The 18,718-nt window shown below is 43.3% G+C and overlaps 1 long non-coding RNA gene across 1 annotated transcript; it reads left to right on the forward strand.

Annotated features, from left to right (window-relative positions):
* The first annotated feature begins 2,365 nt into the window (after positions 1–2,365).
* Positions 2,366–4,888, forward strand: LOC125531800 (uncharacterized). The gene is made up of 3 exons (XR_015610751.1): positions 2,366–2,623; positions 2,713–3,472; positions 3,653–4,888. It is a non-coding gene; the product is annotated as an uncharacterized LOC125531800 (long non-coding RNA).
* Positions 4,889–18,718: the final 13,830 nt, after the last annotated feature.

Raw genomic sequence — 18,718 nt, forward strand, 5'->3', positions numbered from 1 at the left:
TGATCCATGACTTAGGAAGTCGAACATGCGCCCGGTTTATCCTGCGCGCTGTGAACGATCCAAGTTCAGCCGGATACTCTTTCTGCTCGTAATTTAACATGAAACACCACCTTTTATATTTCGGAGAGTGTTCACGGATCGTAACCCGTTTCACTTAGTAGATTTATGATGTCGAGGCATCACATCTAAGCTCTACACTTTTCTTTTATGCCGAAGGCACCAAGCGCAGGGTGAGGCGAGGTAGAACACCGAGTGATTCCTCGTTGCATCCACCGCCGAAACACACTTCCCGGCTTGGGTGATAAGGACATAACTAACCATTGTAAAGTTCCTCCCTGGAGTGTTCGGGGAGAAAAATCGTTCGAACCTCACGCTTCCACCGCAACCTGAGGATCCGGCGCCAACAGCCCATCTGAGTGATCGATACCCTAGATTCATTCCTAGAGTGTTTGCCTTGGTGCGATTTCAGGAATGAAATGTCATTCGGCTGCATTGTAACTGTTGTCGTACCTCGGGTTTCGGTCTTGGATGGTCGAGGTTGTTCGATATTTACAAGAAGTTAAATCCCCTGGAAGCCCGGGATAATAATTTGACAGAACAATGACGCCACTATGTGAGTAGGAGCATTTGTTCAAGAGTGGTACGGCGACGATGCATGTCGATAAGAGAAAGTGAGTTTCCTTGGTTATGTTTCACCAAAAAAAATCACAAGGGGCCTTCGAAGGGTCGTGGGTAACCGTCAAGGGAATTCTTCGCAAGAATTCCGACAAAACCATGACCAGGAGGAAAGCCGTATGCTGACGCAACGGTTCACGGGGGTTTGATTAATTAGTATATACATCTTGACTCGGCACCCCAGTTTCAATCACACAATTTATCAGGCGGAAGGAACAACAAAACGCATGCTCCAACATGGAAAGAAAGAAACATGGCACGACTATTATGAGCCATGCGAGGTTGATGAAGGGCAATACTTACATCTTCTCCATTGTTAACCAGCTAAGCATAAATTTGAGTCAAAACTAGAGGCTCTTCTGGCGCATCAATTTTTCCCAGTTCATGGAATTCTTATTTCAGAGGATCTGGTTTAATAAAGATTGGGATGAATATGTGAGCTCCATTTCATTAAGAATTGGGATGAGTATCCGAGCTCCATTTCATTCCCGCATACAACAAAGCATACCTTTATAATATGTAATCAGAGAAGTTTTGACTGCTTGAGGCTATACATAATGTAGTAAAAGTACTGTATACTTGGCCATATGTTATAGTTCAAATGCATGGAAGGCTCATGATCTCATCTTGTGAATGCAGAATTCAATTGAAAGGAAGGTTCATGATTTGAACATTGTGTCCTCTTCTTTATAAAGAGTATAAAGAGTTCATCATTGATGCTTGGTAGCTTTACTATGCATGGTCTGAGGGACCAGATAATATTCTAGTAATTGTTACCGTGTTATCTGATCGCCATATCAAGTGAATGCTAAAAATATGAGGGGAGCGGAAGGCTTTGAATGTACAGAAAATTAATGCAAAAACAATTCACTAACCTCAAGTAAAGCTTGCCAAGTACTTGCTTCGTCCTAAAATAAGTGTCTTTTTATTTTGCGGGGTAAAAAATAAGTGTCTTAACCTTAGTATAACTTTGTACTAGAGTTAGTACAAAATTGAGACAATTATTTCGGGACGGAGGGAGTATTTCCCTTTTTTTTTGAGTCAAAAATAATATGAGAAATACATGTCAGCTTTAGTGAAATAAATCAAATGTGTCTATAGTATACTAATTAAGTCTAATGAAATTCACATGTTCATTGTGTTGTTGAAGGTGCCTTATGAAAGGGGAATGAATGATAGATAACACAGTTTATTGGCATCTACGATATTTTTCGGCGTTCAACATCATGAGCGAAGTGGATAAGTGAAAGGGAACAATCACATGAAGATAATATGCGCTGACAAACATCAAGCTAGAAAATCTGGTTATTTTTACTTTATGAAGTGTATAAACTTTTAGTCCAATGTTCGCTTCATTGCACCCTTGTGTCCATTTTTGTATGTATGCCAGAGATTATGTAGTCGACCCAACAACTTGTACTCTTTTTAATAGTTCGTAATTTTCTCACGCTACTTAGTAAAACTGAACAATAGGAAATAAACACGAGCAACTAAAAAATTAAGCTGCAATTTAGCCAACAACAGGCTCATTCGCCGCGCCTTCCGTCTTCTTGTATAGTATCTAATTCCAGATAAGACCGCCTCTAGCGCTGCGGCGATAATTCCGACCCCCCGGAAAAGACCACGATAATTCCACTTGCTCAATCGGCCACTGTTATTCTAGTGCTAAACAGTACGGAGCAGTACTACTCCAGCCGATGCATGTGGCGGTGGTTGGCGCGCGGTTTGAGTTCGCGCCCACCTTCATCATCAGCTCATCGCTCCACGATAAAATAGCAGCAGGGCTGGCTTCCAAACCTCCGAGAAGGACTCCCCAGCGCGCACGTCGGCGAAGGGAAGTGGATCCCGGCGGCAGAGGCGGAGGCGTCCCCTGGTCCCGTCGGCGGCCGCGCCGCCTGGTTGAGCTTGAGCCTGAGCCTGAGCCTGAGCATGGCCGAGACACACCCAGGTCTGTAAACACTCCGCTTTTGAGTATATCCTAGGCAAACACTCTGTTTCCCTCAGTTTATTCTGATGCTATGCTCCTCCTGATGCTAGTCTCCCCAGATCTTTCTCTTGGCCCGTCTTGGATTCGGCTCGTTCAACGCTCCGCCTCTATCGGTGTGGAGACTGGAGACGCACCTTCATCCGGCGCCTCATATCATTTCTCTACTTTTTGCAGCGTATTATTGCAGGGGATCAGATCGAGCAGGAGCTCAGAATAACCGATGTCGATACCACCAGACGCGCCATCTAGAGGTGGTGCTGCGTGCCTGCGTCAAAATATGACTGAGGATGGTGAAGATTACGCCCAGTGAATGGTGGATTCTGTCCATGAGACCAATATCAGGTGCTCGATCAATCATCCATAAAAGACTGCATTCTCATTGTTGAATTCTTGGTGTGTGCTTTTGCTACTCATTTCAGGCCCTCGGACTCGAACAACACGATTTTGCGTGACATTGAGTACAGAAGTAGCGATGGATGTATGGATATCTCGAACCCTGTGTACCGGTTTGATCTAACCTCATACGAATCGGTCTTCCGTAAAGGATTTAAAGGGAGGTTCGAAATGAACACTCCGAACAGCATATACTGCAACTTGGAACTTTACCTGCACCATGGGGTAATGCCTACTATCACCCGAAGACCGGACAATTACATCTTTTTTAGCACTACCCTGAGCAGGTCCTGGTTTCCCAACGTGAGACAAGCCCGTATATATCGCTATGAGATATATGCCCCTGGCGGTATCTGGCTTGCTCAAACATTTCGTGAAGGTGAGACAAGCCCGTGCATATCGCTGTATGAAGATGAGGTAGCCTTCCTTGTCGGCATTGCTCCTCAGTATATTCGATCTGCACAGGCTTTCCGGCTCATACTCCTTATCTAAAAAAGAAGTTCTCGTATAACTTGATTCTATTTCATTGACATTCAATTTGATGCAGTTTCTTCTAATAATAAAAAATATTTACGTGTGTGCCCTGTTGTACTGTAGGAATGGAGGATGTGGAGAACGATTGGAAGATGTTCTATACATAAACAGAAACTTCAATCCTCAGTCACATCCACCAAGGGATATTCCTATCATACATCCGATTATGGAGTACATTGATCATAACAACCAGACAAGGCCTCTAAGAATTCAATATGTGCCTGAAGAGATAGAGAGTATCTGGCCATATAGGCGATCACTAGGAACCACAAATGATGTTCCAATCGAGTATTATGCAGAGGGTGTGGCTCACATCGCCAACTATATCGACTCTGCATTTCGATCTACATATTGGAATGAAGTCTATATCTTCATCAAGGAAAAGTATGTTCTCGTGAACTACGCGCCTGGTTCAACTAATGACAGGATACTCAATGGCCCACACTACATAGGCGTTAGCTTCCCCTTTCTTGCGGGGACTGCTTTTGCCGAGTACGGGATAGACGCTTCTTTCGGTTCTCATAGCAGTGCTGAAGGCTGAAGCAATCATCTTTTCTGGGAACCTCTGCGCACGGATAAACTTCGCACCAAAGACCACTGGTGGTTACATTGTAGAGGGGATCACAGCCATCAGACAGATGTTCCCTTTCTTCAGAGGGACCGTCTTCGAGAAGGGGATAGATGCCGCGTTTGAATCCATCGTGACCGGTGAAGCATATCTATTCAAAGGCTCAAATTATGCTCTTATCAACTACTATAGGAAAGAACTCATAGCTATAACTCCCATAGCAGTTGGGTTTCAGTGTCTGCGTGACTCTGAGTTTGAAGGAGATATCGGTGCTGCCTTTGCCTCGCATGTATGCAAGGAGGCTTACCTGTTCAAAGGTAACAGCTATCCTCCTCCACTTTACCCCTGGAGAGAACAAGGACTACATTATTGACGGCCCGAAGGACATCGTCCGTGGAAACTGGCCCTCGCTCGATGGCGTCCTGCCCTGCAGAAACATAGGGCTCGATGTTATCGGGTTTCCCCATGGTAACCCTTTGCCTGACGCATCTCCCCATGGTAATCCTGTGCCGGATGCATCTCCCCATGGTCACCTTGTGCCGGCCGAGCACGTCCCGGATGAGTCTGTAATAAGATCTATACATGGATGTATGTCTTTTCTTTTCCCCTACTTGTTTAAGTAACTTTGGACATTGTGCAAAATCAGGGTATTTTTTTGCTTCTATTAATGTGTGTGAGAGCGTTATGTTTCCTGTTTGCTGGTATCCACAACTTATTGTAATAAAAGTCTGGTGGCGGGTTTTCTGCTTCCGTTTCAGACATTTATTTCCCGATTTTGCTTTAAACTGCGTAATCTAGAGTAGTCTCCCGCAATTTAGTGTTCCATATATCTATTCCATAAAGGGTAAAACATCCGAGTTATAACGCCTCGGATTTCCGTTAAAGGGCCCTCCTATCTAGCTAACGTTCACTGGGAGAGGGTGGCATTTGTCAATGCTTTGATGGCAATTTTAGTTGGTCTGGGGTGATAGTTTTTCAGAACAACATGACATTTTCTGGAAAGAAGGCTCAAAACTGTCATTCTCCTAGAAAATGTCATGTTTTTCCGAAGAAGCTATCACCCTCGATACGACTAAATTGCCAGGAAAAATGTTGTCATGCTCTCCCCCTGGACACCAACCAGATAGGGTTTATGTTGTAAAGAAATACTCAATTTTACTACTTTTCCATTATAAACAAATCGATCGCATTATCTGCCCCTTGACATTCCTTGTGTCCAAAACCCTCGCAATTTTCAGCCTCGCCGATGCGCTTTGGTCAGTCGCCGTAGTTCAAGACATGTATCACAGCAGCACAATGGGTCCAAACTTCAAATCATCCAACTAGCGTACGTGCAGCATGTTGTATCCATGCGGTGCTCGGTTCAGGCGTTTATCCCTGTGCTTCTAGACTAGTGGGTGTATGGTTACATTGCTTTCGCAACTCCGAGTTTGAAAGAGACATCAGAGCTACCTTTGCATCACATGCTCCCAAGCAGGCCTACCTATTCAAAGACAATAGGTATATTCTCTTTCACTTCACCCTTGGGGAAAACGGCGACTACATCATTAACGGCCCGGAGGAGGTCATCCCTGGAAACTGGCCCTCCCGCAACGGCGTCCTACCCTGCATGAACAGAGGGATCGATGTTACCAAGTTTCCCCACGGTAACCCCGTGCCGGCAGAGATTGTCCGGGATGAGTTGTAAAATGAGATCTATCACCTCAGCAGTGTATCTGTCTCCTCACGGGTAACGTGTAAGCAAGTCTGGACTCTGGATATTGTGCCAAATCACAGAGTTTTCTTGTTCTTTGTAATGTCACTAGTAGAAAACAGGGCTTTAGTCACGGAGCAATATTCACATTAGTCTCGGTTCAGTCACGAATCGGGACTAATGTGAGCATTGGTCCCAATTTGTGCGGCTAAGGCATTAGTCTCGATTCACCTGAGCCCTTTAGTCCCGGTTTAAGACACGAACCGAGACTAAAGGGTGCGATGCCCTTTAGTCCCGGTTTGTGTCTCAAACCGGGACTAAAGGTTCCATTTTCAAACTCTACCCCCCCCCCCCCCGGATCGTCTTTTTTGTTTTGAGAAAATCAAAAGAAAATGATAAAAACTTCAAAAAATAAAATCTGCATGTTTAAAAACTTAAATTTGGACATGTTTTGCAAAAAATATAGGGAAAATGTAAAACGGCTATAACTTTTGCATACGATGCCGGAAAAAAACGTATAATATATCAAAATATTCGGAATGAAAATCCGCATCCGATGAAGACGGCCTACGGCCTGTTTGCAAATTTTTAGAATCCTCAAATTCTAAAAGGAAAAAAAGTTATGCTCAAATTTCAGGGTTTTTTTTGAATTTTTGTTAAATCTGGTCAAACTATGGTCAAACTACTTATTCAAGAAGTATTAGTGTTACTAAATAATTATTCAAGAATATTAGTGTTACTAAATAATTATTTCAGTTTTTTTGAATTTTGGTCAACTATGGTCAAACTACTTATTCAAGAAATATTAGTGTTACTAATTATTGATTTTTAGAACAATAGTTTCAAACTCAAACAGTGAAATGTGTGACTTCATGCTCAAGCTAAATTCCTGAGGGTTAATAGGATTGACATCTTACTATTGTCAGGAAAACAACAAGTGCAGACTTGAAAACGAGGGAGAATAGAACCCGGAAGTTAAGCGTGCTCAGGCTGGAATAGTGAGAGGATGGGTGACCGTTTGGAAAGTTAGATGATTTGGAATGATGAGGGGTGATTAGAGATTAAAGGTTAAATTGAGCAGTGATGAGGGGTGATTAGAGATTAGAGGTTAAAATAATTCAGAAATTTGAAATTCAAAAAAAAAATCAAAAAAAATCATAAAATTTCCTTTAGTACAACCGGGACTAAAGGTGGACCTCCGTGCAGCGGCCATGTGGAGGGCCTTTAGTCCCGGTTCCAGTTAGAACCGGGACTAAAGGGGGAGGCTTTAGTACCGACTTGTTGACACACGAACACGTCACGTGTACCCTCGACGCCGGGGGTGATGCACCGCAGCTCACGTCGAAGGACACCCGACCGACAGCGCGATACGCAAGACAGTCGACGGACGCTTTTGCAGACCCGAAAACCCCACACCCCTGGGAGGGACCCCATTAGGGAGTGCGGCGGCTATGGGCTGCCCTAGGTCGATTCGCTTGCCCCTAGAGCCTCGGGATTCGCAGCTCTCAAACACGAAGAACAGCGAAGAACGAGAGAGAAAAATGGTGGAGAGATAAAACGTAGATGAAAAAGTAGTATATTGATTTGTTCGATTGTGTGTTGTTCAATCGGCCATCACCCCCAACATATATAAGAGGCGGCTGGACTTCCCGTACAAGCAAAGGATTCATCTAGGCTTTCCTTACAAGAAAAATTACATCAATTCACGTCCTAGAGTCCTAATTCTATTCCAACTCGGATTCAGTCTGAATCTGGCCCAAACTCTGTCTTCCTTCTTGCGCGGGCCGCCGGGCTTGCATATGATCTCCGATCGAGACGGCCCAAATATCAAACTTGTGGGCCTCGACGATACGAACAACTCTCATGTTGATCACTTTTTCAAATAAGGCCATCTTGAATACTTTTCGAGGTCATCTTTATCTTCCAGTCGGACTCGGTCTTGCAGTAGACTGGATTATCCGAGTCTCGTAGTGAATTCGTAAGCTATATATTATCTCTGATGATGATGACTCCAAAATCAAAGTTTACCGTCTTGATGATACGCACAACTTCTGTATTGAACACTTCTTCATCCAAGGTCATTTCGATAAACTTTCGAGCACATGTTCAATTTCACTCGGACTTGAGCTCATCCACTCGGATATTAGATACTTTCACTCGGATCGTCCGACTGGACTTTTTCACTCGGAAGACAATCTTTCACTCGGATGACTATATTTCCACTCGGAAGGCACTATCTTATTCAATCGGCAAGTTTTCGTCCCGATGGTAATCTTTTCACTCGGAATATTTTCACCTGGACGACAATTTCACTCGGATGATCATATTTCCACTCGGATGACTATATTTTCACTTGGATAATAATAAGTTCATCCGGTCAGCAAACTTTCACTCGACCGTAAACTTTCACTCGACCGTAAACTTTTCACTCGGATTTCGGACTGAAAACATAGCCCGATCTTGATTTGTCTTTCTAGGCCTCATACGACCTCGGATTGAGACGAATTATATATGAAAATCGATCGGCTCGACGAGACGAAACTTTTCCGTGTTGAAGGTTTTTCGATTCAAGGCCGTCTTGATGACCGAATTACTCACGCAACCTATCAGACAAGTGTCTGGCACCTCGCGCCATATTTCCGTTGAGGTTCGGTCTGCAGTGTATTGCCTCTAACTTTTGCATATGAACTCGGATTGAAATGATTTATATATCAAAATCGATTGCCTCGACGAGACGAAGACAATTCCTTAAGAGTGATTATTCATCCGAGGTCATCTTGAAGACGTGATTGGCCAAAAACCACTCGGAACATTGAATTATGCCACTCGGAGTATAGTTTCGGTCCATAAGATAAAGTCGAATGAATATAACCGAAACATCAAAGTGGTTCCACTCGGAGACGTGAATCTTTTCATGCTGAAAACCCGTTCACTCGAGACCATCTTCATTGCAATCTGTATCTTGCCAAAATCAGGTGTCAACACATGCCCCCCTGTTTTTCGACAAAGCTTGCACGCCGAAAAATAGTCTAAACCTTTGAGGAAGATGGATGAATTTGCCCAATAAAGTCTAAACCCCATCCTCTGAAAGGCCACGGCTTGATAACAGGATGCAACATAGCAGCAGGAGCCAATTGAATATCATCAAATTTTTGACAAGCTTCGCACCCTTTATAATATCCGAAGCAATCATTAATCATAGTCGGCCAATAAAACCCAGCACGTCGCAATAACCATTTCATCTTGGGAGCCGACTGGTGAGTGCCACAAATGCCTTCATGTACCTCTCCCATAGCAACTCTTGCTTGGTCCTCATCCAAACACTTTAGAAGAACATCATCGACTGTTCGGCGATAAAGACCATCATCTCTCATTGTATACTTGAAAGCCATACGCCGAACAGCCCTGTCCACCCTTTCACTCGGATTGCACAAGTAATCAACAATGGGCTTCCTCCAGTCGGGATTGTCACCTGCACTAGATTTTTTGTTAATGACCGAATCAGTGGGTTCTAGTTCGGCCTCTTCTATACTGGTAAGACAAGACATCGGACTTTGAGAAATATGAAACATGCCATGATCAATATGATATCCAGATGTTTGCTGTGCCAACTCATTTGCTCTCCAGTTGTCATGTCTAGATATATGTGCAATGCTAAAACAATCCAAAGTAGAGATTATATCTAGACATTTATCAAGATAAACATTAAGTGATTCGTCCAAACACTGAAGACTTTGGATATTTGCTGCACCACTAGTAACGAATCACCATAAGCCTCAATATGTGTAACACCTATAGCAAGTAACATCTCTAGGCCGAATAACAATGCTTCATATTCGGCTTGATTGTTTGTGCAAAAATATTCTAAGCGGCATGAGGCTTCAAAAACAGCACCATGAGAAGATATATAAACAAGACCAACACCTTGGCCATTGCTACAAACTGAACCATCAAAGTATAATCTCCATGGTACTAATGAAACAAGGTTCATATCAACATCATGCTTGTTATTAATCCGATGTTCAACAATGAAATTAGCAACAATTTGGCCTTTCATGGATTTTAGAGATTCATAAGCCAAATCATATTCAATCAAAGCATAAGCCCACTTGCCAATTCTACCACTAAGAATTGGCCTATGCAACATGTATTTAATGACATCGGTTTGACAAGCTACTACACAAACACTCGGCACTAAATAATGTCTCAGTTTTGTGCAAGCATAATATAAGCATAGGCATAATTTCTCAATAAATGTATACCTTGTCTCTGCGTCCAATAAGCGGCGGCTCAAATAAGTAATGGCATGCTCTTTTTCTTTGGTCTATTGAGTTAGAACAGCACTAATAACTCCTTCCTCTGCTGCAATGTAAAGTCTGAAGGGTTCCCTATGCTTGGGTGCTCTCATCACCAGAGGAGTGCACAAATAATTCTTGATCATATCAAATGCTTCTTGCTGTTTTGCCCCCCAAGTAAAATTAGAATCATTCTTTAACCGAAGGATAGGAGTAAATGCATCAACTTTCCCTGATAGATTAGCTATGAACCTTCTCAAATAATTGACCTTGCCAAGGAACTTTTGCATATATCTCTTGCATGTTGGAGCCTCCACTTTCTGTATAGCCTCTACCTTTTTGGGATCAATCTCTATACCATCTTCATGAATAATGAAACCCAAAAACTTGCCAGCTGACACGCCGAAAGCACACTTCAAAGGATTCATTTTCAGTCCATACTTTTTCATTCTTTCAAAAGCTAAACGCAAATCGGCCAAGTGAGACTCAAAAGTATCCGATTTGACAACAATATAAACTTCAAGTATGACACCGAGTAAATCATGAAAAATCAAATTTATAGCCCTTTGATATGTGGCGCCAGCATTTTTTAATCTAAATGTCATCACTGTCCACTCGAATAAACCAAGGGAAACCAGGACATTGGAAAGCCGTTTTGTACATGTCCTCTTCGGCCATAAAAATTTGATTGTATCCGGCATTACCATCTAGAAAGCTAATAACCTTATGTCCAGAAGCATCATTAATAAGCATATCGGCTATTGGCATAGGATACTCATCTTTGGGTGTAGCCCTATTCAAATCTCTGAAATCAATGCACACCCTCAACTTGCCAGATCCTTTCTTCTCTACTGGGACAATGTTAGAAATCCACTCGGCATACCTGCAAGGTCGAATGAAATTAGCTTCAAGCAGTCGACCGATCTCTTCCTTGATCCGATCATATGTTTTCGGATTAAATTTTCTGGCCGACTGTTTATAAGGTCTAAAACCGGCCTTTATAGGCAACCGATGTTCCACTAGCTCTCGACTTAACCCTGGCATCTCATGATATTCCCATGCAAAGCAACAAACATATTCTTTCAATAGCTCGATTAACTTAGCCTTACAATCGGCTTTCATATTTTTGTTTATAAATGTCGGTCGAGTGACTGAACCATCTCCAATATCTACCTCTTCTAACGGATCGGCTGATGTAAAACCTTGTCCAAGTTTATCCATGTCATCCAACTCCTCTATAGACTCATACATATCGTTCTCATTGGACCGATACTTTACAAGGCGTTTTTGTAACCACTCGGAATTAGGATCCATTTAAACATATCATACCTTGGAGCCGATTGCATTCACTCGGCTTTAAAGAGACGGGCACAAAACCATTCTTGGTCGCGCTGAGAAAATCAAATTCTGATAAGTCACGTCCCGTCAAGCAAGTAGCATTGGGATGTTGCCAATCCACCGATGCATCGGCCAAAACAACACATGCCGAGTTATCCGCATGAATAACTTCCACTTCATCATCAACCCACTGAATCAAAAACTGGTGCATAGTGGATGGCACGCACTGGTTTGCATGAACCCAATCGCGGCCTAGTATGACGTTGTAGTTACCTTGCACCTCAGCGACAAAGAATGCAGTAGCCAAAGTTTTGCTTCCGACTGTAAGCTCCACATACATCACACCTTTGGCTTCAGTTTTCTCTTTGCCTTCAAATCCGTTGAGCACCATATTGGTCTTGATCAATTCTTCGTCAGGCAAACCCAATTTCTTGAAGACCGAATAGGGCATAAGATTTACCACAGCACCACCATCATCAAGCATCCGAGTGAGCGGCGACCCATTGATATGACCTCTGAGATATAATGGTTTAAGATGCGTTACTGGTTCTTTTGGCTTCTCGAATATTGCGTTTTTAGGGCCAAAATCCAGCTGAGCCACCTCCCCTTCTTCATCTACAACACGAAACTCAACAGGTAAGTAATACACCATATTGATATCCATACCTTCATGAACCGGCATAGACTCATAGTCCAACATATCAGCCTCCTCCTCAAGTGCATCCACCGATTCAAAAATTTGTCCGGGTGAAGAGGAAGCAATAGGAAACGTAGACGATGCAATGATTGCATCGTCCGCTTTTGGTAGTGTAGGTGCTGCTGTGATAGGTGTAGAAGCCACAACATCTTGTATTTGTTTGGGCCTCCACACTTGTTTTGTAGGTACCATAGGCCGAGTGTCATCGAACAACTTATCCCTTTGCTTCTCGGCCTCTTGTTCTGCCATCTCTTGACTCCTTAACCTCTGTAGTTTCCTCTTTTGTGTCTTTGTTAGCCCTGGAGGACACCACTTTGGCTGAGTGTATTTAGGATCTCTCGTTTTTACTCGGCTGGTGCTTGCTTCATGGTCATTAGCCGAGTGCTTTGGCGCGATAGAAAGTATCGGCTCAGTCGGATTGCTATGCACAATCAGCTGCTGTATGGCGAATGTTTCGGTGCCCAAGATAAGTGAGTCGGCATCCATTTTCTCCTTGCCTTTTCCCGACTCAACTGCTGCAACACTTGGTGATTTAACACGCCATTCTTTTCGACTTTCCAGATGCATGAAATTTCCACTCGGGCGCACCTTTTTACTCTGATGGAATCCACTCGGATGGAATTCAGTCGGATGGAATGTACTCGGCCACATTTTTTCACTCAGATAGCTTCCTCCTGGGTGCATTCTTACACTCGGATAATTTCCATCCGGTCGCATGTTTTGACCAGCCAACCGATAGTTACCGATGTTCAGTCGACCATTATATGAGTATTCAAGTCGGTCCCAAACAGTTTGCCTTTGCTCTTCTGGAAACAACGCCTTTGGTCCACTCAGTTTCATATACTGACTGAACATATTATCTGATGGTGACCTTGGTCGCTTCAAGTATGATGGCCGGTTAGAGCTGGGACCAGCCGACTGATTAGCATATTTGGATAGCAACATATCAAAAGTTGGCTTGATCCGCTTGCGTTGCACTTTAGCTTCATTCCTCTTCCACTTGCCAACTTCTGGACTCTTGGGTTTGACAAATTTAACTCAAGTATTTTCTTGCACTTGCGGTTGCCCCCCGAGTGTAGGATTCTTGATGGTGATTTTGATTACTTCCTTGCCATCGGGCTGCTTATCAAGCACAACATGTCTCCCCAAGACCGTGCTACCTTCCTTGTCTTTCCTGGGCTCACCAATAATGATATTAGCTTTATTAGCAGATTCGGCTACCTCAGGCCGAATGAGTAGCTTCTTCCCCTCCAAATCCATGGTATTCATTGGAAAAGGTTGTTTATCAACTTGCATCTCAGAAAAGTTCAATCGTCCGTCATTAATGGCCGATTGTATCTGTCGTCAAAAAACATTGCAATCGTTAGTAGCATGAGAAAAAGAATTATGATACTTGCAATAAGCACGCCGTTTTAGCTCTTCAAACGGCGGTAAAGTATGAGATATTCTAATAATCTTAGCCTGCAGCAAAGCATCAAATATTCTATCACACTTAGCAATGTTAAAAGTAAACTTCATCTCTTCATCACGATTCTTATGAATCGGTTTCAGATCATTGCAAGTAAAGGGTTTGGCCTTAGATGGCCAAACAAATTCAGTAGCAAAAACATCACCCTCATCGTCCGAGTGATCACTATCATATTCCACCATATTCATCTTTGGACGATCGGCTTTGTATCTATGTACTTCTTTGAGATATTTGCTTTGGCTTTCCTGAGCCAAAGCCATTTGTAAGACTTGGTTGATATTTAAGAACTCATAACCTTCTAGCTTTTCTCTAATGGGAGTTCTCAAACCACTCAGCACTAGGTCTGCCAAGTCTCTCTCGGTTATCACCAAACTAAAACACCGGTTTTTTGTTTCTCTGAATCTCTTGACGTAATCGGAGACCGATTCATCATGCTTCTGTTTAACCGATGTTAGATGTGATAACTTGAGTTCATTGTCGCCGCTATAAAAGTGATCATGAAATTTATGCTCTAGCTGCGACCAAACCCGAATGGAACCATGTGGTAAAGAAGAAAACCATGAAAATGCAGTATCAGTTAAAGATAAAGGAAACAAACGCACTTTCAACTCATTTAGTGAGCCTGCTTCACCTAGTTGTGCTAAGTATTGACTAACATGCTCCCATGTGGTTTTTGTGCCCTCTCCATTGAACTTAACAAAATCTGGAATCTTATATCCCGGAGGGCACTGGATGGCATCAAAGTACTCGGGGTACGGCTTTTGGTAAATCTGATTCCGAGGTAACTCAACTCCAAAATTCTCTCTAAGCATCTTAGCCATCTCCTCTCTAAGATTAGCTAGACCATCATCCGTAGTGGACGATGATGCTTGTGGCAGTGACATAGGAAGAGTATGGTTACTAGCTGTAGGTAGGAATTGTGGCATGTATGTCGACCCATAATTTGGTAGTGGTCGAGTGGTTGTAGCTGTAGGTAGAGTTTGGTTCGGCGTTGCCACCGAACCTGTCATGCTCATAATAGGATTAATGGGTGTAGCCACAATCTGATTTGTTTGGGTAGGATAATAAGTCATCGGCACGGGAGGCGTCGATGTAATAGGTAAAGCCAGATTAGGGTTTTACACACTAGAAGCTACACCATTATTACCACTAGCCGATTGAGATATATTCTTCTGAGCATTAGTATTTTCTATGAAAGTTTGATAGACTAGATTGTTACCATCAGCAATACGACTCTCAATCTCAGCCCACTGCTCAGGAGAAAAAGTAATACTCACAGAGGGTTTAACCTGCTCGGCTTGAAGAGGAGGGAACTTGATTTCTTCAATTGGAGTGATGTTGCCTTGGCGATCTTTCTTGAATTTTGCAAGGAACTCCTGCAGGTCCTTCTCCTCGCGCGCCTTCCTGTATTCCTCATAGACTTGGCGATGATCGGCCGATATCTCATCAAGACTAGGCTTAATGATGTTATCGGCGTCTACCTCAGATGGCTTGGGAAGATCGGACATGGTGGATGTTGACGATTGATCTTCGATCTCTAGCGGAGTCGCCAAAAAGTGTATTGACACACGAACACGTCACGTGTACCCTCGACGTCGGGGGTGATGCACCGCAGCTCACGTCTAAGGAGACCCGACCGACAGCGCGATACGCATGCAAGACAGTCGACGGGCGCTTTTGCAGCCCCGAAAACCCCACACCCCCGGGAGGGACCCCGTCAGGGAGTGCGGCGGCTATGGGCTGCCCTAGGTTGATTCGCTCGCCCCTAGAGCCTCAGGATTCACAGCTCTCAAATACGAAGAACAGCGAAGAACGAGAGAGAAAAACGGTGGAGAGATAAAACGTAGATGAAAAAGTAGTATATTGATTTGTTCGATTGTGTGTTGTTCAATCGGCCATCACCCCCAACATATATAAGAGGCGGCTGGACTTCCCATACAAGCAAAGGATTCATCTAGGCTTTCCTTACAAGAAAAATTACATCAATTCACGTCCTAGAGTCCTAATTCTATTCCAACTCGGATTCAGTCTGAATCTGGCCCAAACTCTGTCTTCCTTCTTGCGCGGGCCGCCGGGCTTGCATATGATCTCCGATCGAGACGGCCCAAATATCAAACTTGTGGGCCTCGACGATACGAACAACTCTCATGTTGATCACTTTTTCAAATAAGGCCATCTTGAATACTTTTCGAGGTCATCTTTATCTTCCAGTCGGACTCGGTCTTGCAGTAGACTGGATTATCCGAGTCTCGTAGTGAATTCGTAAGCTATATATTATCTCTGATGATGATGACTCCAAAATCAAAGTTTACCGTCTTGATGATACGCACAACTTCTGTATTGAACACTTCTTCATCCAAGGTCATTTCGATAAACTTTCGAGCACATGTTCAATTTCACTCGGACTTGAGCTCATCCACTCGGATATTAGATACTTTCACTCGGATCGTCCGACTGGACTTTTTCACTCGGAAGACAATCTTTCACTCGGATGACTATATTTCCACTCGGAAGGCACTATCTTATTCAATCGGCAAGTTTTCGTCCCGATGGTAATCTTTTCACTCGGAATATTTTCACCTGGACGACAATTTCACTCGGATGATCATATTTCCACTCGGATTACTATATTTCCACTTGGATAATAATAAGTTCATCCAGTCAGCAAACTTTCTAAACTTTCACTCGGATGGTAAACTTTTCACTCGGATTTCCGACTGAAAACATAGCCCGATCTTGATTTGTCTCTCCAGGCCTCATACGACCTCAGATTGAGACGAATTATATATGAAAATCGATCGGCTCGACGAGACGAAACTTTTCCGTGTTGAAGGTTTTTCGATTCAAGGCCGTCTTGATGGCCGAATTACTCGCGCAACCTATCAGACAAGTGTCTGGCACCTCGCGCCATATTTCCGTTGAGGTTCGGTCTGCAGTGTATTGCCTCTAACTTTTGCATATGAACTCGGATTGAGATGATTTATATATCAAAATCGATTGCCTCGACGAGACGAAGACAATTCCTTAAGAGTGCTTATTCATCCAAGGTCATCTTGAAGACGTGATTGGCCAAAAACCACTTGGAACATTGAATTATGCCACTCGGAGTATAGTTTCGGTCCGTAAGATAAAGTCGAATGAATATAACCGAAACATCAAAGTGGTTCCACTCGGCGACGTGAATCTTTTCATGCTGAAAACCCGTTCACTCGAGACCATCTTCATTGCAATCTGTATCTTGCTAAAATCAGGTGTCAACACGACCCTTTAGTCCCGGTTCCAGAACCGGGACTAAAGGCCCTTTTTATACTAGTGTGTGTGGGCCTGTATGCTTTATGTTCTTTGTAATGTGTGGGCTAGTATATTGTAATTAAAGTATGGGTCAATTTGTTCCGAATGGCCTGATGACTGGATTTCTGCTTCTCACTCTGGCACTATGTTCCCAGTCTTGCTTTCTTAATACGGGGTAGTGAATTAGGCAACATTTGATATCTTAGTTTTTTTAATTATATACATTGATTCTTTTAGAAACCGTGGTTTCAAGTGCTGGAAAGGGAAGGTGGTGGGTAGTCCTATGGTCTAGTCTGGCTTTGGTCTGGATGTGAAACTATTCCCAAGTTTAGAAACACATGGGTCGGGTGGGGAACTAAACCAGGCTTCGGCTGCAGGTACGGTCCTTCTCCGGACGAGCCTATTCACGACGCGCGTACGTGCGTCTCGTGGGTTTGTCTACAAAAACCTGAGTCTCATGGGTAAATGCAAAGCTCTTTTTTTTGGCTCAAATACATAAATGCAAAGTTATTTTTTTCACCTTCTTAGGACAGACTACCTCAGTAGCAAAATATAAGACGTTAGTCAAGTCCAAGTGGGGCCGTTATGACAGATGGGGCCTACATGTTAGTCTATGCCCAACCCCGTAAAAGAAAACCTCCTGTTACTGTCCATTGCATCTCTCATTTGGTTTGACAGTAGCCGGAGTTTTGAACAAAAAAATGAGCAAGATGAAATTTATTGACAATACCCGGAGTTCTCAATAATTCGTTGTTGAGATGTTAGGGCATATATCTCTAACGCCGGCCTCTAAAACGGACATTGTGTTTGTCCACGGACTAGTCCGCGGACAGTGAGACGAGAGTCGGCCATCCAACCTTACCCCCTAAATGTCTGCCTCTGTTTTTATCAAATACGCGAGCCCAAAAATCGCATATGAAATCTTCGATGAGTGGAATATTTAAATGCGACTGTACTTCTAATTTAAATATTACAACCCAACTAAAATTTCAAATTATATAATTCAATCTTGAATTCAACCACACATGTTATAGTTGTCCCTGGACCGAGGGTAACGGTGGATGAAAAACGAACAGATGCAGAATGACTTCAAATGGTAAAACTGCATCCAGACAGCACGGTCCAGATGTTTGCGGCTAATTCGAGAGTCTGCTTTGAAGATGCCCTCCCCTCCCCCCCTCTCCCCTCGTGTTAACGGCCATAGTGCAGTACAGTAATAGTAGTAGTAGTATAATAACAATGGGAATCACTTGCAGATACGAGAAGCTATAAACAAGAGGAAACGCGCAGCAGTGACGCGGCCCTGACTGTAAAGCGTGATCCAATTCGAAACTAATCATGCGGGCCAACCCCAACCAACGCAGACCATTCAAAAAACGGCAGCTAGCACACTCGTTGCCGCGGTGGCATGCAACCTATCACCTAACCAAACCAAACCAAACCAACTATGCGTCCATGTATACTATGATGGCTAATACCTTCATCACAACCTAATTAAACCGGTCAGGATAACACTAATTTTCCCCGCCTCTATCTATAAACAATCGCCGCACGACGGCACTATCTACATATTTTACCAGGGAGTCGAATTTGATTATTCGTCAAATCATCCATACTTTTGAATAATTGATCTACATTTTCAAGGCACGAGCACGGCGCACGCAAGCATGAATGAACGAATGGTGCACTTTTTATTGGCACAAAAATATCCTCTGCGCAAGTGGGCGCATGCATATATGCGTGTTGTTGTCCTGGAATTAAGATCGGATCAAAGCTGTG

Source organism: Triticum urartu, chromosome 7A (assembly GCF_056163025.1).
Source record: "Triticum urartu cultivar PI428250 chromosome 7A, HENAU_Tu73, whole genome shotgun sequence".
NCBI lineage: Eukaryota > Viridiplantae > Streptophyta > Magnoliopsida > Poales > Poaceae > Triticum > Triticum urartu.